The sequence below is a fragment of the Electrona antarctica genome (assembly GCF_951216825.1).
Source record: "Electrona antarctica genome assembly, contig: scaffold_46, whole genome shotgun sequence".
In the NCBI taxonomy this organism is placed as follows: domain Eukaryota; kingdom Metazoa; phylum Chordata; class Actinopteri; order Myctophiformes; family Myctophidae; genus Electrona; species Electrona antarctica.
This window is the reverse complement of record NW_027637253.1, coordinates 830,426-852,244: the sequence shown is the minus strand read 5'-3', so window position 1 is coordinate 852,244 and position 21,819 is coordinate 830,426.

Sequence of the window (21,819 nt, the reverse complement as noted above, 5' to 3'; positions counted from 1 at the left end):
CAGCCCACCAGACGCAAGGCTGGCTTGACTGGTGAAGGTGACAATGACACCCACCGCTGAGTAGCATGCGAGACCAACTCCCCGAAGGGAGCGAATGCTGCATGTTCAGCCGGTATAACCGGGTGAATGTAGACGGAGTAGACTAAGTCGCCGCTGTGCAGATCTCTGTCAGAGACGCACCTTTCCGCAGCGTCCCCAGGTGGAGTGTGCCTGCCCTCCAGGCGGCACTGGTACTCCTGCCTGTTTGTGTGCTGGATAACCTCTGTGATCCATGCACTCTCACTCGAAGCACTCAAAGAGTTGGTCCGTTATTCTGTGGGCCTTGTGTGGCCCTGACGACTCTAGTGCTCCAATAGGGCAGAGTGGGGACCGACTCCATCTCTGTACATCGACTGTCTGTATGACGACGGTAGGGCAGAGCTCAACCACCTGATTGAGACATGCCCTTTTGAAAACATTGGGGAGAAAAGCCGGCTTGGGGCATAAGACTATACCATCATCCATAGGCCTGCAGAGCTCAATATGGATTGACAGCTCGCAACTCCCCCGTTTCTCCTTGCAGATGTGACGCCGACAAGACTGTTGTCTTGAGCATGTCAGGCTCACTGACTAAGGGTCATAGAGCCTCCAGGGCTAACCCCAGATGGGCCTGATTGGGTCCCTAACCTGGGCCCCTCTGAGCCTCAGGGCACCCTTCAGGAAATGCTCTTCTTTTCTTTGTAGCGAGGTTACTGCAGTCTGCAGGGCCTGCGCTCCCGCTCAAGTCAGCCTGCCGAAACTCGGTCAGCTGACTGTTGAAGCCCTGTTCTCAGAACCAGAACGATCCTTATTGTCGCATCACAGTTTTTACAAGTAAAAAGTGGATGGCCTTCGTTTTTGTGCATAGTTCCCAGCGCGTTTATGCTGCGGAGCTAAGCACACACACAGTGAGAAGGGTGCTGGCCGCCACACTGATACCACATACGGTAGAACCTGATAAATGCTGACAGCGTCGATCAAGAGGCTGTCCCACAGATCTCAAATTGGAGGGCACCTCAAAGCCCATGTGGCAGCGAGGCCCTGTGTGGAATGTGTACATGTTCCTGTTGGGGCTGGCCTGCCTGCCCACCTATATGCCTGCTGGATTGTTTCACAAGCCAGTGAGTGGAGTCCAGTCTTGGAGACTATCTGCCTAAGACAGTTAGGCCCATTAAGGCCCTGAGAAGAACACTGAGGAAGGCCCTGCTTCACCACCCTGCTTAGGAGGGTGGGAAGGGTGAAAATCAATAGACTGGATGGCTCACACTCCGATCAGGCCGTGGGGCAAAATGCAGGGATTGGTGCCGACGACACCTAAGCATTGCCATGTAGGAAGCGGCAGCACCCCTCACTGACAGGGACATTCTTGTGGCCGCTAACGGCAAGAATGCTGTCCTGTGAGAAGCCATTGCAGCCCAAGTCTCCACGGGCTTAATTGGCTCTCTAACACCGTTCAAGTCTGTCACACGTTCGAGACCCTGAGGCCAACGAAAGTTTGTGTGGAAGCAAAAACTGGCTGTTTCTAGCCGCGCTACAGACCGTCACACAGGTAATTTATAGTAGAACTAACTACAACGCTAGCTAGGGCCACGCCGGGCCACTATGCAAAGCTAAATTACCCACCAAGTTAGTATTAACCCGGTAAAAGAAAGCGGACTTACCGTCTTTCTTCGACTTGAAGCCTCGGAGAAAGGTAGTTTCCGCGGCACCGAGAAACCTTCTCGTCCTTATGGAAATAATCAGATACCAATCGGGAGACTTCGCTGCGGTGTGTGTTACACATGAGAAGAACGTATGGTTACTTGGTAACCTTTGTTCTCTGAGTGAAGAGACTACCTCTCCACCCAACATATTTCATATGTAAGGGGGAATACCTCTGGATGAGGAGGGAGCTCACTCCGTGGCTTCGGTAGCCGGTCTCCAACACACAGAATTACACCCAGGTGTTTACACAGCCATGCCGTAGTACAACCTTATGGTGGTTCTGCTCACCCCTGACAGTCACATTCTGCTGTGTGAACAGACAGAATTATTCGCTGGAACAACGTGGAACGTGTAAACTGACGCTGTCAACGATACGCCCGCGTAGTGCATGACTGTGAATGACAGATAATGCACTGGCCGCATGTTCAGAAGAGCCGGAGGCACAAAGTGCACCGTGACTGCCCTCGGCCCTAAGGGGCGGAGGCACAGCCTGAGGGTGGCCCGACTCACTAGAGCAAGGGACCGAGTCCCTGATTTGCCCTCTAACACATGCCGAGGAGCGCTGTGGACTGTGAGAGTTGACGCCTGCAGGGCCTCTTGTCGAGGTGCCCAAAGTGCTGCAGGTGCCTGGCCACATTGTTGTGGCACTGCACCTCTGAGCGAGCACACATCATTCGGTTATCCAATTTAGGATGCAAAGGCCCTCCCGCCAAGGACTGCGTCCAATCGGGGGGCTAGACATATGCCGAATGGGAGGATACGGGACTCAAAGGTTCCGTCGTCTAAGACAAGCCGGTCAGTGCGTCAGTATGTCCGACCCGGGATCTGAGTATAAACATCCCCGGTCGAGCATGGCAAGCCGGTCGTCTTGGAGGATGGCTTGCCAGACCCTCAGCCCTTCCTTGCCAGGAGAGTGCTGTAAGCAGCACACCACCCCCCCGAAGACATAGTGGAACCCACCCAGGGGTCCACCTGAATTGTCTTCCAGGACAGCCGCTGTCCCGAGAGACAGCGGGTGGGGTCTGGGGCCTTAACTGTCAGGACTGAGGGATGGGCTTAGCCCGCCGAGCACATTTTAGCCATACCCCGCCGGTTGGCCTGTAACCGGACACGTAGGTCCCTGGAACTGCCAAACCTGACTGGGGTTGCACAGCCTGAGGGCAACCGAGGCAAGCTGCTCACAGCTGCTTGTGGAGGTGCACATCCTGTACACCTCCACAGCCTCCTTAGGATGCTGTAGCAAAGCACTGGCCTTTTTTGGCCAAACATGGCCGACGGCTCAGGGGAGCCTGGAAGCCAGTAACTGCAGCTCCTAAAGGTCCGGGCCATTATGGTCACATAAGCGCCGCATATAAGCCGGTGCTGAAGTAGTGACAAAATAGGCCTGTGTTGACTAGCTGCGCCTAGATGGCCATAGTGCATTCTCGGGATGAGAAGGAGCTTACTTTGTGGTTTCGAACCGGTAACCGGATTATACCATGCAAGTTTACACCTATAGGTGCGTGAACGGCCTTGCCGTGATACACCGTGCAGTGTACTCCACCCGACAGCCGCGGCACACTCCGCTGTGTTACCAGAATTGGCGAAACTACATCACGAACGCGTGAGCTGACACCGTCAGCAGTACGCCGTATATACAGTAGTGTGCAAGGGGCTGTGATTTCAGGGCTTGCTCCTGGCAGACTCAGACTCAACGCAGACGATGGCTGCCACGGCAGCCATACACTCGTGTGGTGTTTGAATAGACTGTCTGCTCTGATCCCAAGGGATTTGGTAGTTTTAACTACAAAAGAGCCACGATCGAACCCCGAGAGGGACGACTCAGCGTCAGCTTTCTGAACTGCAAAGTGCAGTGGCTCAATTCGGAGGAAGACTTGCTCCGTGGCTTCCCCCGTCCGCACGGGTTCTACCACGCAGTCTGCACCGGAGTGCGTGAGCGGTTTTTGCCGCAATACACCCCAGGGAGCTCTCTCTCACGAGGCGAGGCAAAAAACACAGCCCTACAGACGCGGAAGTCGCCCCAGCGACAATCCGCCTGTATAGTGTGCTGTGTTCAATGCTAGCCTGGCAGGACTGTTGTTTCGCTGCGCCGCCGCAGGTCAACTCCAGCCCACGGAATATGCCCCACGGATGCGTGAATTGACGCTACGCCAACAATACACCCGTATAGAGCTTTATTCCACTGCCTTTATCAAGGATTACCGCGCCACTTGTCCTGTCTGTGTCCCTCGACAGACAGGCTATACACCACAGGACGCGTGAGCTAACGCTACGTCAACAATACGCCTGTAATGGTGTTTTTGGCTGGTTACCCTGCCTATATACACTATTATTTTAATTATATTATATTATAGTAATTATAATTATAATTATATTATAATAAAGATTAAATAAATACACATTCTGTTTGGACATGCTCAAAGACGGGGAGTATAGTAATGTGCTTGAGAAGTGAGGGTCACAGTTTACGCTGCTGCCACATATTGATATTCATGTGTTGTTGTTTTATTTTTGTTTTGTTGCAATTTGTAACATGTTTCGTGTGGATCCCAAAAGACTAGAGAACACTATAGAGAACACTATAGACACTATAGAGAACACTATAGACACTATAGACAACACTATAGAGAACACTATAGACACTATAGACACTATAGAGAACACTATAGACACTATAGACACGATAGAGAACACTATAGAGAACACTATAGAGAACACTATAGAGAACACTATAGAGAACACTATAGACACTATAGACACTATAGAGAACACTATAGACACTATAGACACTATAGAGAACACTATAGAGAACACTATAGACACTATAGAGAACACTATAGAGAACACTATAGAGAACACTATAGACACTATAGAGAACACTAGAGAACACTATAGAGAACACTATAGAGAACACTATAGACACTATAGAGAACACTATAGACACTATAGACACTATAGAGAACACTACAGACACTATAGACACTATAGAGAACACTATAGACACTATAGACACTATAGAGAACACTATAGAGAACACTATAGACACTATAGACACTATAGAGAACACTATAGACACTATAGAGAACACTATAGAGAACACTATAGAGAACACTATAGACACTATAGAGAACACTATAGACACTATAGACACTATAGACACTATAGAGAACACTATAGAGAACACTATAGACACTATAGACACTATAGAGAACACTATAGAGAACACTATATACACTATAGACACTATAGAGAACACTATAGACACTATAGAGAACACTATAGACACTATAGACACTATAGAGAACACTATAGACACTATAGAGAACACTATAGAGAACACTATAGACACTATAGAGAACACTATAGAGAACACTATAGAGAACACTATAGACACTATAGAGAACACTATAGAGAACACTATAGACACTATAGACACTATAGAGAACACTATAGAGAACACTATAGACACTATAGACACTATAGAGAACACTATAGAGAACACTATAGACACTATAGAGAACACTATAGAGAACACTATAGACACTATAGACACTATAGAGAACACTATAGACACTATAGAGAACACTATAGAGAACACTATAGACACTATAGTGTCTAAGGATTACCGCGCCACTTGTCCTGTCTGTGTCCCTGCCCACAGGTCGACAGACAGGCTATACACCACAGGACGCGTGAGCTAACGCTACGTCAACAATACGCCTGTAATGGTGTTTTTGGCTGGTTACCCTGCCTATATACACTATTATTTTAATTATATTATATTATAGTAATTATAATTATAATTATATTATAATAAAGATTAAATAAATACACATTCTGTTTGGACATGCTCAAAGACGGGGAGTATAGTAATGTGCTTGAGAAGTGAGGGTCACAGTTTACGCTGCTGCCACATATTGATATTCATGTGTTGTTGTTTTGTTTTTGTTTTGTTGCAATTTGTAACATGTTTCGTGTGGATCCCAAAAGACTAGATAACACTATAGAGAACACTATAGACACTATAGAGAACACTATAGACACTATAGACACTATAGAGAACACTATAGACACTATAGAGAACACTATAGACACTATAGACACTATAGAGAACACTATAGACACTATAGAGAACACTATAGACACTATAGACACTATAGAGAACACTATAGACACTATAGACACTATAGAGAACACTATAGAGAACACTATAGACACTATAGAGAACACTATAGAGAACACTATAGAGAACACTATAGAGAACACTATAGACACTATAGAGAACACTATAGAGAACACTATAGAGAACACTATAGAGAACACTATATACACTATAGACACTATAGAGAACACTATAGACACTATAGACACTATAGAGAACACTATAGAGAACACTATAGACACTATAGAGAACACTAGAGAACACTATAGAGAACACTATAGACACTATAGAGAACACTAGAGAACACTATAGAGAACACTATAGAGAACACTATAGACACTATAGAGAACACTATAGACACTATAGACACTATAGAGAACACTACAGACACTATAGACACTATAGAGAACACTATAGACACTATAGACACTATAGAGAACACTATAGAGAACACTATAGACACTATAGACACTATAGAGAACACTATAGACACTATAGAGAACACTATAGAGAACACTATAGACACTATAGAGAACACTATAGAGAACACTATAGACACTATAGACACTATAGAGAACACTATAGACACTATAGACACTATAGACACTATAGAGAACACTATAGAGAACACTATAGACACTATAGACACTATAGAGAACACTATAGAGAACACTATATACACTATAGACACTATAGAGAACACTATAGACACTATAGAGAACACTATAGACACTATAGAGAACACTATAGACACTATAGAGAACACTATAGAGAACACTATAGACACTATAGAGAACACTATAGAGAACACTATAGAGAACACTATAGAGAACACTATAGACACTATAGAGAACACTATAGACACTATAGACACTATAGAGAACACTATAGAGAACACTATAGAGAACACTATAGAGAACACTATAAACACTATAGAGAACACTATAGAGAACACTATAGAGAACACTATAGACACTATAGACACTATAGAGAACACTATAGAGAACACTATAGACACTATAGAGAACACTATAGAGAACACTATAGAGAACACTATAGACACTATAGACACTATAGAGAACACTATAGACACTATAGACACTATAGAGAACACTATATACACTATAGAGAACACTATAGAGAACACTATAGACACTATAGACACTATAGAGAACACTATAGACACTATAGAGAACACTATAGACACTATAGACACTATAGACACTATAGAGAACACTATAGACACTATAGACACTATAGAGAACACTATAGACACTATAGACACTATAGAGGACACTATAGAGAACACTATAGACACTATAGACACTATAGAGAACACTATAGACACTATAGAGAACACTATAGAGAACACTATAGACACTATAGACACTATAGAGAACACTATAGACACTATAGAGAACACTATAGAGAACACTATATACACTATAGAGAACACTATAGAGAACACTATAGAGAACACTATAGACACTATAGAGAACACTATAGACACTATATACACTATAGAGAACACTATAGAGAACACTATAGAGAACACTATAGACACTATAGAGAACACTATAGAGAACACTATAGAGAACACTATAGACACTATAGAGAACACTATAGAGAACACTATAGACACTATAGAGAACACTATAGAGAACACTATAGAGAACACTATAGACACTATAGACACTATAGAGAACACTATAGACACTAGACACTATAGAGAACACTATATACACTATAGAGAACACTATAGAGAACACTATAGACACTATAGACACTATAGAGAACACTATAGACACTATAGAGAACACTATAGAGAACACTATAGACACTATAGAGAACACTATAGAGAACACTATAGACACTATAGAGAACACTATAGAGAACACTATAGAGAACACTATATACACTATAGAGAACACTATAGAGAACACTATAGACACTATAGAGAACACTATAGAGAAAACTATAGAGAACACTATAGACACTATAGAGAACACTATAGAGAACACTATAGAGAACACTATAGACACTATAGAGAACACTATAGAGAACACTATAGACACTATAGACACTATAGAGAACACTATAGAGAACACTATAGACACTATAGACACTATAGAGAACACTATAGACACTATAGAGAACACTATAGACACTATAGAGAACACTATAGACACTATAGAGAACACTATAGACACTATAGAGAACACTATAGCCACTATAGACACTATAGAGAACACTATAGACACTATAGAGAAAACTATAGAGAACACTATAGACACTATAGAGAACACTATAGACACTATAGACACTATAGACACTATAGAGAACACTATAGAGAACACTATAGACACTATAGAGAACACTATAGAGAACACTATAGACACTATAGAGAACACTATAGAGAACACTATAGAGAACACTATAGACACTAGAGAGAACACTATAGACACTATAGACAACACTATAGACACTATAGAGAACACTATAGACACTATATACACTATAGAGAACACTATAGACACTATAGACACTATAGAGAACACTATAGAGAACACTATAGACACTATAGAGAACACTATAGAGAACACTATAGACACTATAGACACTATAGAGAACACTATAGACACTATAGACACTATAGAGAACACTATAGAGAACACTATAGACACTATAGAGAACACTATAGAGAACACTATAGAGAACACTATAGACACTATAGAGAACACTATAGACACTATAGAGAACACTATAGAGAAAACTATAGAGAACACTATAGACACTATAGAGAACACTATAGAGAACACTATAGACACTATAGAGAACACTATAGAGAACACTATAGACACTATAGAGAACACTATAGAGAACACTATAGAGAACACTATAGACACTATAGACACTATAGAGAACACTATAGACACTATAGACACTATAGAGAACACTATATACACTATAGAGAACACTATAGAGAACACTATAGACACTATAGACACTATAGAGAACACTATAGACACTATAGAGAACACTATAGACACTATAGACACTATAGACACTATAGAGAACACTATAGACACTATAGACACTATAGAGAACACTATAGACACTATAGACACTATAGAGGACACTATAGAGAACACTATAGACACTATAGACACTATAGAGAACACTATAGACACTATAGAGAACACTATAGAGAACACTATAGACACTATAGACACTATAGAGAACACTATAGACACTATAGAGAACACTATAGAGAACACTATATACACTATAGAGAACACTATAGAGAACACTATAGAGAACACTATAGACACTATAGAGAACACTATAGACACTATATACACTATAGAGAACACTATAGAGAACACTATAGAGAACACTATAGACACTATAGAGAACACTATAGAGAACACTATAGAGAACACTATAGACACTATAGACACTATAGAGAACACTATAGAGAACACTATAGACACTATAGAGAACACTATAGAGAACACTATAGAGAACACTATAGACACTATAGACACTATAGAGAACACTATAGACACTATAGACACTATAGAGAACACTATATACACTATAGAGAACACTATAGAGAACACTATAGACACTATAGACACTATAGAGAACACTATAGACACTATAGATAACACTATAGAGAACACTATAGACACTATAGAGAACACTATAGAGAACACTATAGACACTATAGAGAACACTATAGAGAACACTATAGAGAACACTATATACACTATAGAGAACACTATAGAGAACACTATAGACACTATAGAGAACACTATAGAGAAAACTATAGAGAACACTATAGACACTATAGAGAACACTATAGAGAACACTATAGAGAACACTATAGACACTATAGAGAACACTATAGAGAACACTATAGACACTATAGACACTATAGAGAACACTATAGAGAACACTATAGACACTATATACACTATAGAGAACACTATAGAGAACACTATAGACACTATAGACACTATAGAGAACACTATAGACACTATAGAGAACACTATAGACACTATAGAGAACACTATAGACACTATAGACACTATAGAGAACACTATAGACACTATAGAGAAAACTATAGAGAACACTATAGACACTATAGAGAACACTATAGACACTATAGACACTATAGACACTATAGAGAACACTATAGACACTATAGAGAACACTATAGAGAACACTATAGACACTATAGAGAACACTATAGAGAACACTATAGAGAACACTATAGACACTAGAGAGAACACTATAGACACTATAGACAACACTATAGACACTATAGAGAACACTATAGACACTATATACACTATAGAGAACACTATAGACACTATAGACACTATAGAGAACACTATAGAGAACACTATAGACACTATAGAGAACACTATAGAGAACACTATAGACACTATAGACACTATAGAGAACACTATAGACACTATAGACACTATAGAGAACACTATAGAGAACACTATAGACACTATAGAGAACACTATAGAGAACACTATAGACACTATAGAGAACACTATAGACACTATAGAGAACACTATAGAGAAAACTATAGAGAACACTATAGACACTATAGAGAACACTATAGAGAACACTATAGACACTATAGACACTATAGAGAACACTATAGACACTATAGAGAACACTATAGAGAACACTATAGACACTATAGACACTATAGAGAACACTATATACACTATAGACACTATAGAGAACACTATAGACACTATAGACACTATAGAGAACACTATAGACACTATAGACACTATAGACACTATAGAGAACACTATAGACACTATAGACACTATAGAGAACACTATAGAGAACACTATAGACACTATAGAGAACACTATAGAGAACACTATATACACTATAGAGAACACTATAGAGAACACTATAGAGAACACTATAGACACTATAGAGAACACTATAGACACTTTAGACAACACTATAGACACTATAGACACTATAGAGAACACTATAGAGAACACTATAGACACTATAGAGAACACTATAGACACTATAGACACTATAGAGAACACTATAGAGAACACTATAGACACTATAGACACTATAGAGAACACTATAGAGAACACTATAGACACTATAGAGAACACTATAGACACTATAGAGAACACTATAGAGAACACTATAGACACTATAGACACTATAGAGAACACTATAGACACTATAGAGAACACTATAGAGAACACTATAGACACTATAGAGAACACTATAGAGAACACTATAGACACTATATAGAACACTATAGACACTATAGACACTATAGAGAACACTATAGAGAACACTATAGAGAACACTATAGAGAACACTATAGACACTATAGAGAACACTATAGAGAACACTATAGAGAACACTATAGACACTATAGACACTATAGAGAACACTATAGAGAACACTATAGACACTATAGAGAACACTATAGAGAACACTATAGAGAACACTATAGACACTATAGACACTATAGAGAACACTATAGAGAACACTATAGACACTATAGAGAACACTATATACACTATAGAGAACACTATAGAGAACACTATAGACACTATAGACACTATAGAGAACACTATAGACACTATAGCGAACACTATAGAGAACACTATAGACACTATAGAGAACACTATAGAGAACACTATAGACACTATAGAGAACACTATAGACACTATAGAGAACACTATAGAGAACACTAAAGACACTATAGAGAACACTATAGAGAACACTATAGACACTATAGAGAACACTATAGAGAACACTATAGAGAACACTATAGACACTATAGAGAACACCATAGAGAACACTATAGACACTATAGAGAACACTATAGAGAACACTATAGAGAACACTATAGACACTATAGACACTATAGAGAACACTATAGAGAACACTATAGAGAAAACTATAGAGAACACTATAGACACTATAGACACTATAGAGAACACTATAGACACTATAGAGAACACTATAGACACTATAGAGAACACTATAGACACTATAGAGAACACTATAGAGAACACCATAGAGAACACTATAGAGAACACTATAGAGAACACTATAGACACTATAGAGAACACTATAGAGAACACTATAGAGAACACTATAGAGAACACTATAGACACTATAGAGAACACTATAGAGAACACTATAGACACTATAGACACTATAGAGAACACTAGAGAACACTATAGAGAACACTATAGACACTATAGACACTATAGACACTATAGAGAACACTATAGACACTATAGAGAAAACTATAGAGAACACTATAGACACTATAGAGAACACTATAGACACTATAGAGAACACTATAGAGAACACTATAGACACTATAGACACTATAGAGAACACTATAGACAACACTATAGACACTATAGAGAACACTATAGAGAACACTATAGAGAAAACTATAGAGAACACTATAGACACGATAGACACTATAGAGAACACTATAGACACTATAGAGAACACTATAGACACTATAGAGAACACTATAGACACTATAGAGAACACTATAGACACTATAGAGAACACTATAGAGAACACCATAGAGAACACTATAGAGAACACTATAGAGAACACTATATACACTATAGAGAACACTATAGACACTATAGAGAACACTATAGAGAACACTATAGAGAACACTATAGACACTATAGAGAACACTATAGAGAACACTATAGACACTATAGAGAACACTATAGAGAACACTATAGACACTATAGACACTATAGAGAACACTAGAGAACACTATAGAGAACACTATAGACACTATAGACACTATAGAGAACACTATAGACACTATAGAGAAAACTATAGAGAACACTATAGACACTATAGAGAACACTATAGAGAACACTATAGACACTATAGACACTATAGAGAACACTATAGAGATCACTATAGACACTATAGAGAACACTATAGAGAACACTATAGACACTATAGGACACTATAGAGAACACTATAGACACTATAGAGAACACTATAGACACTATAGAGAAAACTATAGAGAACACTATAGACACTATAGAGAACACTATAGAGAACACTATAGAGAACACTATAGACACTATAGAGAACACTATAGAGAACACTATAGACACTATAGAGAACACTATAGAGAACACTATAGAGAACACTATAGAGAACACTATAGACACTATAGAGAACACTATAGAGAACACTATAGACACTATAGAGAAAACTATAGAGAACACTATAGACACTATAGAGAACACTATAGAGAACACTATAGACACTATAGAGAAAACTATAGAGAACACTATAGACACTATAGAGAACACTATAGACACTATAGAGAACACTATAGAGAACACTATAGACACTATAGAGAACACTATAGAGAACACTATAGAGAACACTATAGAGAACACTATAGACACTATAGACACTATAGACACTATAGAGAACACTATAGAGAACACTATAGACATTACATTACATTACATTACAATCATTTAGCAGACGCTTTTATCCAAAGCGACTTACAATAAGTGTATTCAACATAGGTAGGGAACAAAAACTACTAATCACCAGAAGTCTTTAGTGCATTTTCTGCAAAAACAAGCAACCAAGAGTATACCTAGCGCTAAGGTAAAAGTGCAATATATCAGCTACCTATTTCCTTAAACAGATGAGACAAAATAGCTAAATCAAATGAGCATGAGCTAAAACAATTAAGTGTATCGACTAAACAAGATCCAATAAACAATACAACAATAGAAAACAAGCGTTCGTACAACTAGTTAACAACAAGTAGGTCAGGCAGAGAGGAAGGGTAGTGTTTCCTGAAGAGGTGGGTTTTCAACCTGCGGCGAAATATGGGCAGTGACTCTGCTGTCCTAACATCAGTGGGGAGTTCATTCCACCACTGTGGGGCCAGAACAGAAAAGAGTCGTGACCGTGTGGATCGGCCAGAAGGACCCTTGAGTGACGAGGCAATCAGTCGCCCCGAGGTGGCAGACCGAAGTGGTCGGGCAGGGGTGTAGGCATCGACCATAGCCCGGAGGTAGGAAGGAGCTGTTCCTTTCACTGCCCTATAGGCTAACACCAGGGTTTTGAACTGGATGCGGGCCGCTACGGGGAGCCAGTGTAGAGAACGGAGAAGGATGGTTGTGTGGGAGAACTTGGGGCGGTTGAACACCAGACGAGCCGCAGCTTTCTGAACAAGCTCCAGAGGTCTGATGGCAGATGCCGGAGCACCAGCAAGGAGGGAGTTGCAGTAGTCCAGGCGGGAGATGACGAGAGCCTGGATGAGCACCTGGGCTGCCTTCTCCGTGAGGAAGGGGCGAATCCTCCTGATGTTGTAGAGGAGGAATCTGCAGGACCTTGTCACTGATGCGATGTTTGCCGAGAACGTCAGTTGATCGTCCAGGGTCACACCCAGATTTTTCGCAGTCCGAGTTGAGGTCACCACAGCATTATCAATGGTGATGGCCATGTCTCGGTGCGGACAGCCCTTCCCCGGGAGGAACATCAGCTCGGTCTTGTCCAGGTTGAGCTTCAGGTGGTTTGTCGACATCCACGCCGAGATGTCAGCCAGACAAGCAGCAATGCGTGCCTCCACTTGGGTATCAGAGGGGGGGAATGAGAGGATCAGCTGGGTGTCATCGGCATAGCAGTGGTAGGAAAAGCCATGGGAGTGGATGACAGCACCCAGAGATGTAGTGTAGAGAGAGAAAAGAAGAGGACCCAGAACCGAGCCCTGGGGAACCCCAGTTGTGAGCCTGTGTGGTTCTGACACAGACCCTCTCAGCATCACCTGGTAGGAGCGACCCGTCAGGTAGGATGCAAACAGGGAGAGTGCAGAGCCTGAGACACCCATCCCCTCGAGGGTGGAGAGGAGGATCTGATGGTTCACCGTGTCGAACGCTGCAGACAGGTCCAGGAGTATCAGGACGGAGGAGAGAGAGTTCGCTCTAGCGGCATGGAGCGACTCCGTCACTGCCAGCAGGGCAGTCTCTGTCGATAGACACTATAGACACTATAGAGAACACTATAGAGAACACTATAGAGAACACTATAGACACTATAGAGAACACTATAGAGAACACTATAGACACTATAGAGAACACTATAGAGAACACTATAGACACTATAGACACTACTATTGTTCGGATATTTGGCGATGTTGTGCCCGGCTCCGACCAGCCCATGCAGTAGGCAGAGTTAAAGGACTAACACGCACAGTTGAACTAAATGCTCCCAATGATAGCTTATATTTGATGAACTCAAACGTGCATTTTATAGGGTTTTTATTAATTCATATTAATTAAACACTTACAATCATACATTTACACGTTCTGTTCACACTTCCCCTAACTTCCCCCAACACAAGATGACAGTATCCCGGATTCTGGATTACAGTCCTATTGGTACAGTTCTATCCTGACTCTGTCGGTAGGAATTCTAGCTATCATTTGAACACTCTAAGACTCCCAGATCATGGTAAGCTTAGCTTGTCATGGATGGCTCTCAGACTTAGTTACACATTAAGTGATTAAGTGTAATTATGTGGTTTTAATTCTACCTTATCGTTAATCAGATGATAATTGATCAATGATCGGGATGACAAGAACACAGAGAGAACACTGGTTACAATCTAAACATCATATTACATCGATTATGAATAATGCACAAACATCTATTTATAGCACATAATATATAGCAAATACATTACCGCTGGTCTCTGCCTAGACATGTTCACGTTCGATGGTAATTGGTGAATCTAACTCACTTTGTGCCATACAGAATAGTCACAGTGGGCCCTGACTGAAGTCCCACCTTCATGCTACACTTTCAGCCAATCATATGCCACTGACCCATGCATCCCTTCTGCCCTCTCTGTGAGAGGACAGTGTGGAGATCTGACTTTAGGTTAGATTAAACTGTCAGACTATTACAGGTATTTATCATTTAGGCTTCTTACCAACCCAATATATAATAGGTTATTTAGAACACATTTACACAATTGAAAGGGATTAAAGATAGGTTACTTCAATTATTGTATGTTCTATGCTGAGTTGACTCTCCCTGTGAAGAGGAGTCAATAATGGCCTGTCTCACAACAGGAGAAGGGCCGTAAAACCCCCAATGGAATGTGGAATGGAATGTGGGGACCTGAGCTCTCTCACCCTAGAGCAGCTTCTTAATCTCCAATCAATCTGACCCAATATATAATTTCTCATTATGAGTACAAATCTCGCACACCCATAATAAACCAAACACCCCTCACGTTTCAGTTATGAAAATTGATATGGTTATTCATTTTCCATAAACTGAAAGATTATTTTTGATATTAATTTTTTTCGGAAATATTATTTTTTGATATTTGGGCGTATGCCATTTTTAGTAATTTCGGAACCTGTTAAATAATACTGGATCCACATACTGAAGTTATAACATTATACAACTTTTGAAAAACACATTAAAATAAACACAACCCATTAACTGCATAAATCAATAAACAATGAAAATAATAAAAGGTTTACATGCGTCGATATCGTGGACATTTTTTGTAATTATCCCAACGCACCCTTAAGTATTAAATTCAGTTACAGCTAATCAAACTTATGTATACTTGTAGTAATAATGTGATACAGTGCATCTCCACTTTGTAGGAGAGTTGCTGTTTCTGTCATGTCAGTTAGGGGTTACCTAACTGACATGAACTTTTGGTCACCTCTGTCCGTTTAATTTTTATGGCTGTTTGCCCGGACAAAGCTTCAGACTTATCTAAACAACCCCCTTGTTTAAGAAGACAGTTTATTTCCACACAAGACTGGTTCCTTATCTTAAGAAACATTCTTCCTGCGCTCCCCCCACCTGAAACGACTCTTTTGGTTGCAGAATGGGGCCCAGTTGGTAAACACATGTTCAAACAATGCAGTTTATTACCCCTGGTTGTGTTAGGAACCTCAAATTGTGATTTTAACAAAATAACCGATTTTGCATCTCAACAACTTGGTATCATTTTACTTTTTGGATTTTTTACTTTGACTTTTACCAAAAGCAACCCAATTGAAAATTGCAAACCCTTGCAACATTTTAACCACATTATGTGTCTTTCACACATGCAGTCTTTGTGCCTGTGTGTGTGATAGTTTGTGCGCGCGCGCCCACGCGTTCACGCACAAAACCCACTTGCACTTTGAGAGACAATGTTCCCCCCTCCCAATCGAAGGAAACTTAATCATTTTACCAGCATTCTTTTTTACCTTTGTCCATAAGGACTTAATTGGCACAAATTAAATCCACTTATCTGCTACTCGTTGTCTAGTACAGATATAATGAACCCACATACATCATCACATTTAATATGCACAGATAGACACACATCTCGTGTGTGAGTGTGTGTGTGCGTGCGCGTGCGTGTGTGTGTGTGTGTGTGTGTGTGCCGTGTGACTTCTTGTTGTCACTGAAGCCCCAATTGTTCCCTGCTGTAGGAAAAACAAATGGGTAGAGAAGCATTTCACATGCTACTCTTTCTGACCCAGTTCTGATCTCGCTGGCATGAAAGCGCTCACCCACTCCCATCTTTTTCCTTTTCTAGGATCTAAAAGGACAGGAGCCATTGTGGCCTTCTTTTCAGCCGCTTTACACACTCGACACAACAAATGTGTCGACACTGCGGTTTTCTGTACCAGACTGGACTTTGCCATTCCTGGTTTGCCACCCTTCACGGGGGCAATCTTCGGGTGACCCCTCACGAAAGTCACCCCAGGGTGCTTCTCTGGCTCGCCTGGACCCCTCACGAAAGTCACCCCAGGGTGCTTGGCGTGTGTGTCATGCACCTCCCCCACCGCCTCTTGAACGCGTGGACTGGCAGCAGTAATGCCACAAATCACGCTCGGCGTTTCTGTGGTGAGAAGGTTTGATGACTCGTCGGCCTTGCCCACGCCGTTTGTGGGCATGGCTCTGCTGATGAACGGTGAGGCGTAGGCAGCCTCCAGCTCCGGAAGGCCGCTCGCCTGTTCCGCTCCCGTTGACAGCTCTGCCTCTGCTGTCGGTTCTGCTTGTCCAACGTCGATGTTCGGCCATTCCTCCTCTGTCGAAGGCTGCGGAAACGTCGTGTGGTTCTCGTCGGTTCCCCCAGCTCTGCCCGCAGCCGCTCTTGGCCTGCTACGGTGCTGACTGAGGGCTTGTCCTGTCGTGGGTTCGTTGCCCACGGTAGAGGGCTCTGGCTTCCCTGCATGGATACTGCAGGAAGCACCAGGCTGTGCCTCCGTTGTGACAGGCTCTATCTGCTCCCAGCCCGGATGACTGGTAGCCCTGTCTCTTCGCCCCTCTGGGGCTGTCCCGGTCCCCGCTGGCACCGTCTCCGCTCCGCCCGTCTCTGCGCTGGCGAAAGGGTTCGTGATGTCACATCTCGTGACGTCTGGTGCTGCGTCTGCGGGCTGGATGCCCCTCTCCTCTGGGGCTCCTATGTTCCTGCTCTCTGCAGGACACTCACAGAGGCCTATTTGGCGGCACCCTGCTGTGACGACACCTCTGGCCACCCTGTCATTCTCCTGACAGATAGCAGCCCTGATTACACGGTATCTTTCACTGTTGTACTGTTTAACATATAAATTCAGTAATTCATTTTCTATGTGTGCGAGTCTATCTTCGTTTTGTTCCTGAAGGATCATCTCGTAATCTACCGACGCGTCTATCACAGCGTCCATCGCCCTGTCCAGCTCAGCAAAACGTTCAGTTATCTCACTGGATGAACCCCTGTCCATACAAAGATCCACCCTATAGGTTGTGCTATCAAACATAGCTTGAGCCTGTGAGCTTTGTAACTGTAGCCCATTTAAAGAAGCCATTTTTCCACCCCCTCTGTCCCTCCCTTTAACAAACAGTACAGGAACTAATTGGACTGGGTTAGTGGTTTAGTTGACTTCACAAATCATTCATTCACTCAAGTAAATGGTTAGTTTTTTTTTGCCCAGCTTTAATTAGCGGACTCTCTACTCAGAGAAGCCCATACTTCCCTGTTAAATACCTTCACCAAATAAACCTTTTTATACTATAACCTTTTTATATTATATAGATTATATATAATATAAGTATATAGATTTATATTGGCCGTGGGCGGTCAAACTCTAAAGCTTTCCGTTAAACCTGGATTACAGGTTTTGCTAGATGCGTCACGCAACAGTTATTATAGACACGCCCTTCCTTTATGCGCACTTCAAAGCGCGCTTTCAGCGTTAAACATTATTGACTGGTAAGATTATTACATCGCCTTTAATGCTGAGTTTAAAACCCTATTTTGTTCTAAACATTTATCACCGCTATTAATTACTACTTTGGTAGGTTATACCGCATGACAGTAATTACCAGTCCCCCTGCACTGTCTCAGCACATTGGGACATTGCATGACAGAAAGAGGAATTTCCCCCCCCCTCACATGCATTAAACTGCTGTTCTCCTTGGTGCCCAACACCCAGCAGGAAAACACTTTTATTGTGGTTACTATAAAAAGCACCTCTCTTGGTTTAAACGACCGGTGTCTTATCCGGTCTCAATTAAACTTTATGTTTGGTTACAAATAGTCTTTAATAATCAGTTTCCTAAACTGACCGTCGATTAGAACTCTGCCTTATCGAACAATGACTCCCAAACTATTGTTAAACCCGCAGTCACTTGTGGCTTACGGTTTTAACAGCTGTTTTTCCCATGGCCCCATAACCACATGAAAACAGTTTAACGGTGCCGCGTAGTTAGTAGCACAAATCAAACGGCATGCCGTCACGGCAGCATTTATAGTTGATTTAATCCTGTGGATACTAACGACTGCGGCATGCGCTGCTATCAACGCACGGCTTGAATTTCAGTTGAATACACGTCACACCAGACAACCACAATCAAACGGGGTGCCGTCTTTCGGCCCCAATTCTGTCTGATTTAATCCTGTGGTTATCAGTGTGGCACGATTCAACTCTGTGTGCTGGTCCCAACACACAGTAATTTATCTTTGTTATATTGTGGTCACTTTAGTGACTATACACCGATCTACGCTGTTTAATTTAACAGCACGGCAACTGAATAAAGTCAAACCGTCTCAGTTGAACTATATTCTGAATTACAACAACTTTAAATTGCAGATCCCTTTAGGGACTGCTATTTAAAGCCCTTTACAACGCGGTAGCAATTTAAACTGTAATATGTCAAACGGTTTCGGTTCAGACTATATTATATCTTAAATATGCCCGGGCGCGTGTACAGCTGCACGCTGATCCCAGCGGCACTTTCTCTCTGTTCAAACCAGGCACTTTAGTGGCTCTATGGTTCAAACAGTTCGCACGGCGGCGAATTAACTTTCGCTCGGCGGCGAATTACTATGCACTGATCCCAATGCACAGTACGACTGCCTTTAAATTGCGGTCACTTTAGTGACCACTAATTTAAAGTTCTTTAAACGCGGTAGCGATTGAAACCATAATATGTCCAAACGATCTCAGTTTAGGCTATATTATGCTTCCAAACCGCCCGGCCGTGATCTAAGCTGTGCGCTGATGCGCACGGTACAGATCTTGTCGCTGCACGCAGCGATTTACACCAGCAATATGTCTAGATTATAGGCTGTATTACGAGTCAAACCGCCCGGCCACGATTTAAACTGTGCGCTGATGCGCACGGTACAAACTTGTTTTAAGTCACGTCACGTCAGTGACGCTCTATGATTTAAAACTGTAATATGTCTAGATTATAGACTATATTACCCCTCAAAGCGTGTGCACTTTAGTGCACAACGAATTAAAACTGTAATATGCCTAGATTATAGGCTATATTACGGTTACAGCCGATTTAAAACTGTAATATGCCTAGATTATAGGCTATATTACGCTTTAAACCCCCCGCAACGAATTAAAACTGTTCGGATATTTGGCGATGTTGTGCCCGGCTCCGACCAGCCCATGCAGTAGGCAGAGTTAAAGGACTAACACGCACAGTTGAACTAAATGCTCCCAATGATAGCTTATATTTGATGAACTCAAACGTGCATTTTATAGGGTTTTTATTAATTCATATTAATTAAACACTTACAATCATACATTTACACGTTCTGTTCACACTTCCCCTAACTTCCCCCAACACAAGATGACAGTATCCCGGATTCTGGATTACAGTCCTATTGGTACAGTTCTATCCTGACTCTGTCGGTAGGAATTCTAGCTATCATTTGAACACTCTAAGACTCCCAGATCATGGTAAGCTTAGCTTGTCATGGATGGCTCTCAGACTTAGTTACACATTAAGTGATTAAGTGTAATTATGTGGTTTTAATTCTACCTTATCGTTAATCAGATGATAATTGATCAATGATCGGGATGACAAGAACACAGAGAGAACACTGGTTACAATCTAAACATCATATTACATCGATTATGAATAATGCACAAACATCTATTTATAGCACATAATATATAGCAAATACATTACCGCTGGTCTCTGCCTAGACATGTTCACGTTCGATGGTAATTGGTGAATCTAACTCACTTTGTGCCATACAGAATAGTCACAGTGGGCCCTGACTGAAGTCCCACCTTCATGCTACACTTTCAGCCAATCATATGCCACTGACCCATGCATCCCTTCTGCCCTCTCTGTGAGAGGACAGTGTGGAGATCTGACTTTAGGTTAGATTAAACTGTCAGACTATTACAGGTATTTATCATTTAGGCTTCTTACCAACCCAATATATAATAGGTTATTTAGAACACATTTACACAATTGAAAGGGATTAAAGATAGGTTACTTCAATTATTGTATGTTCTATGCTGAGTTGACTCTCCCTGTGAAGAGGAGTCAATAATGGCCTGTCTCACAACAGGAGAAGGGCCGTA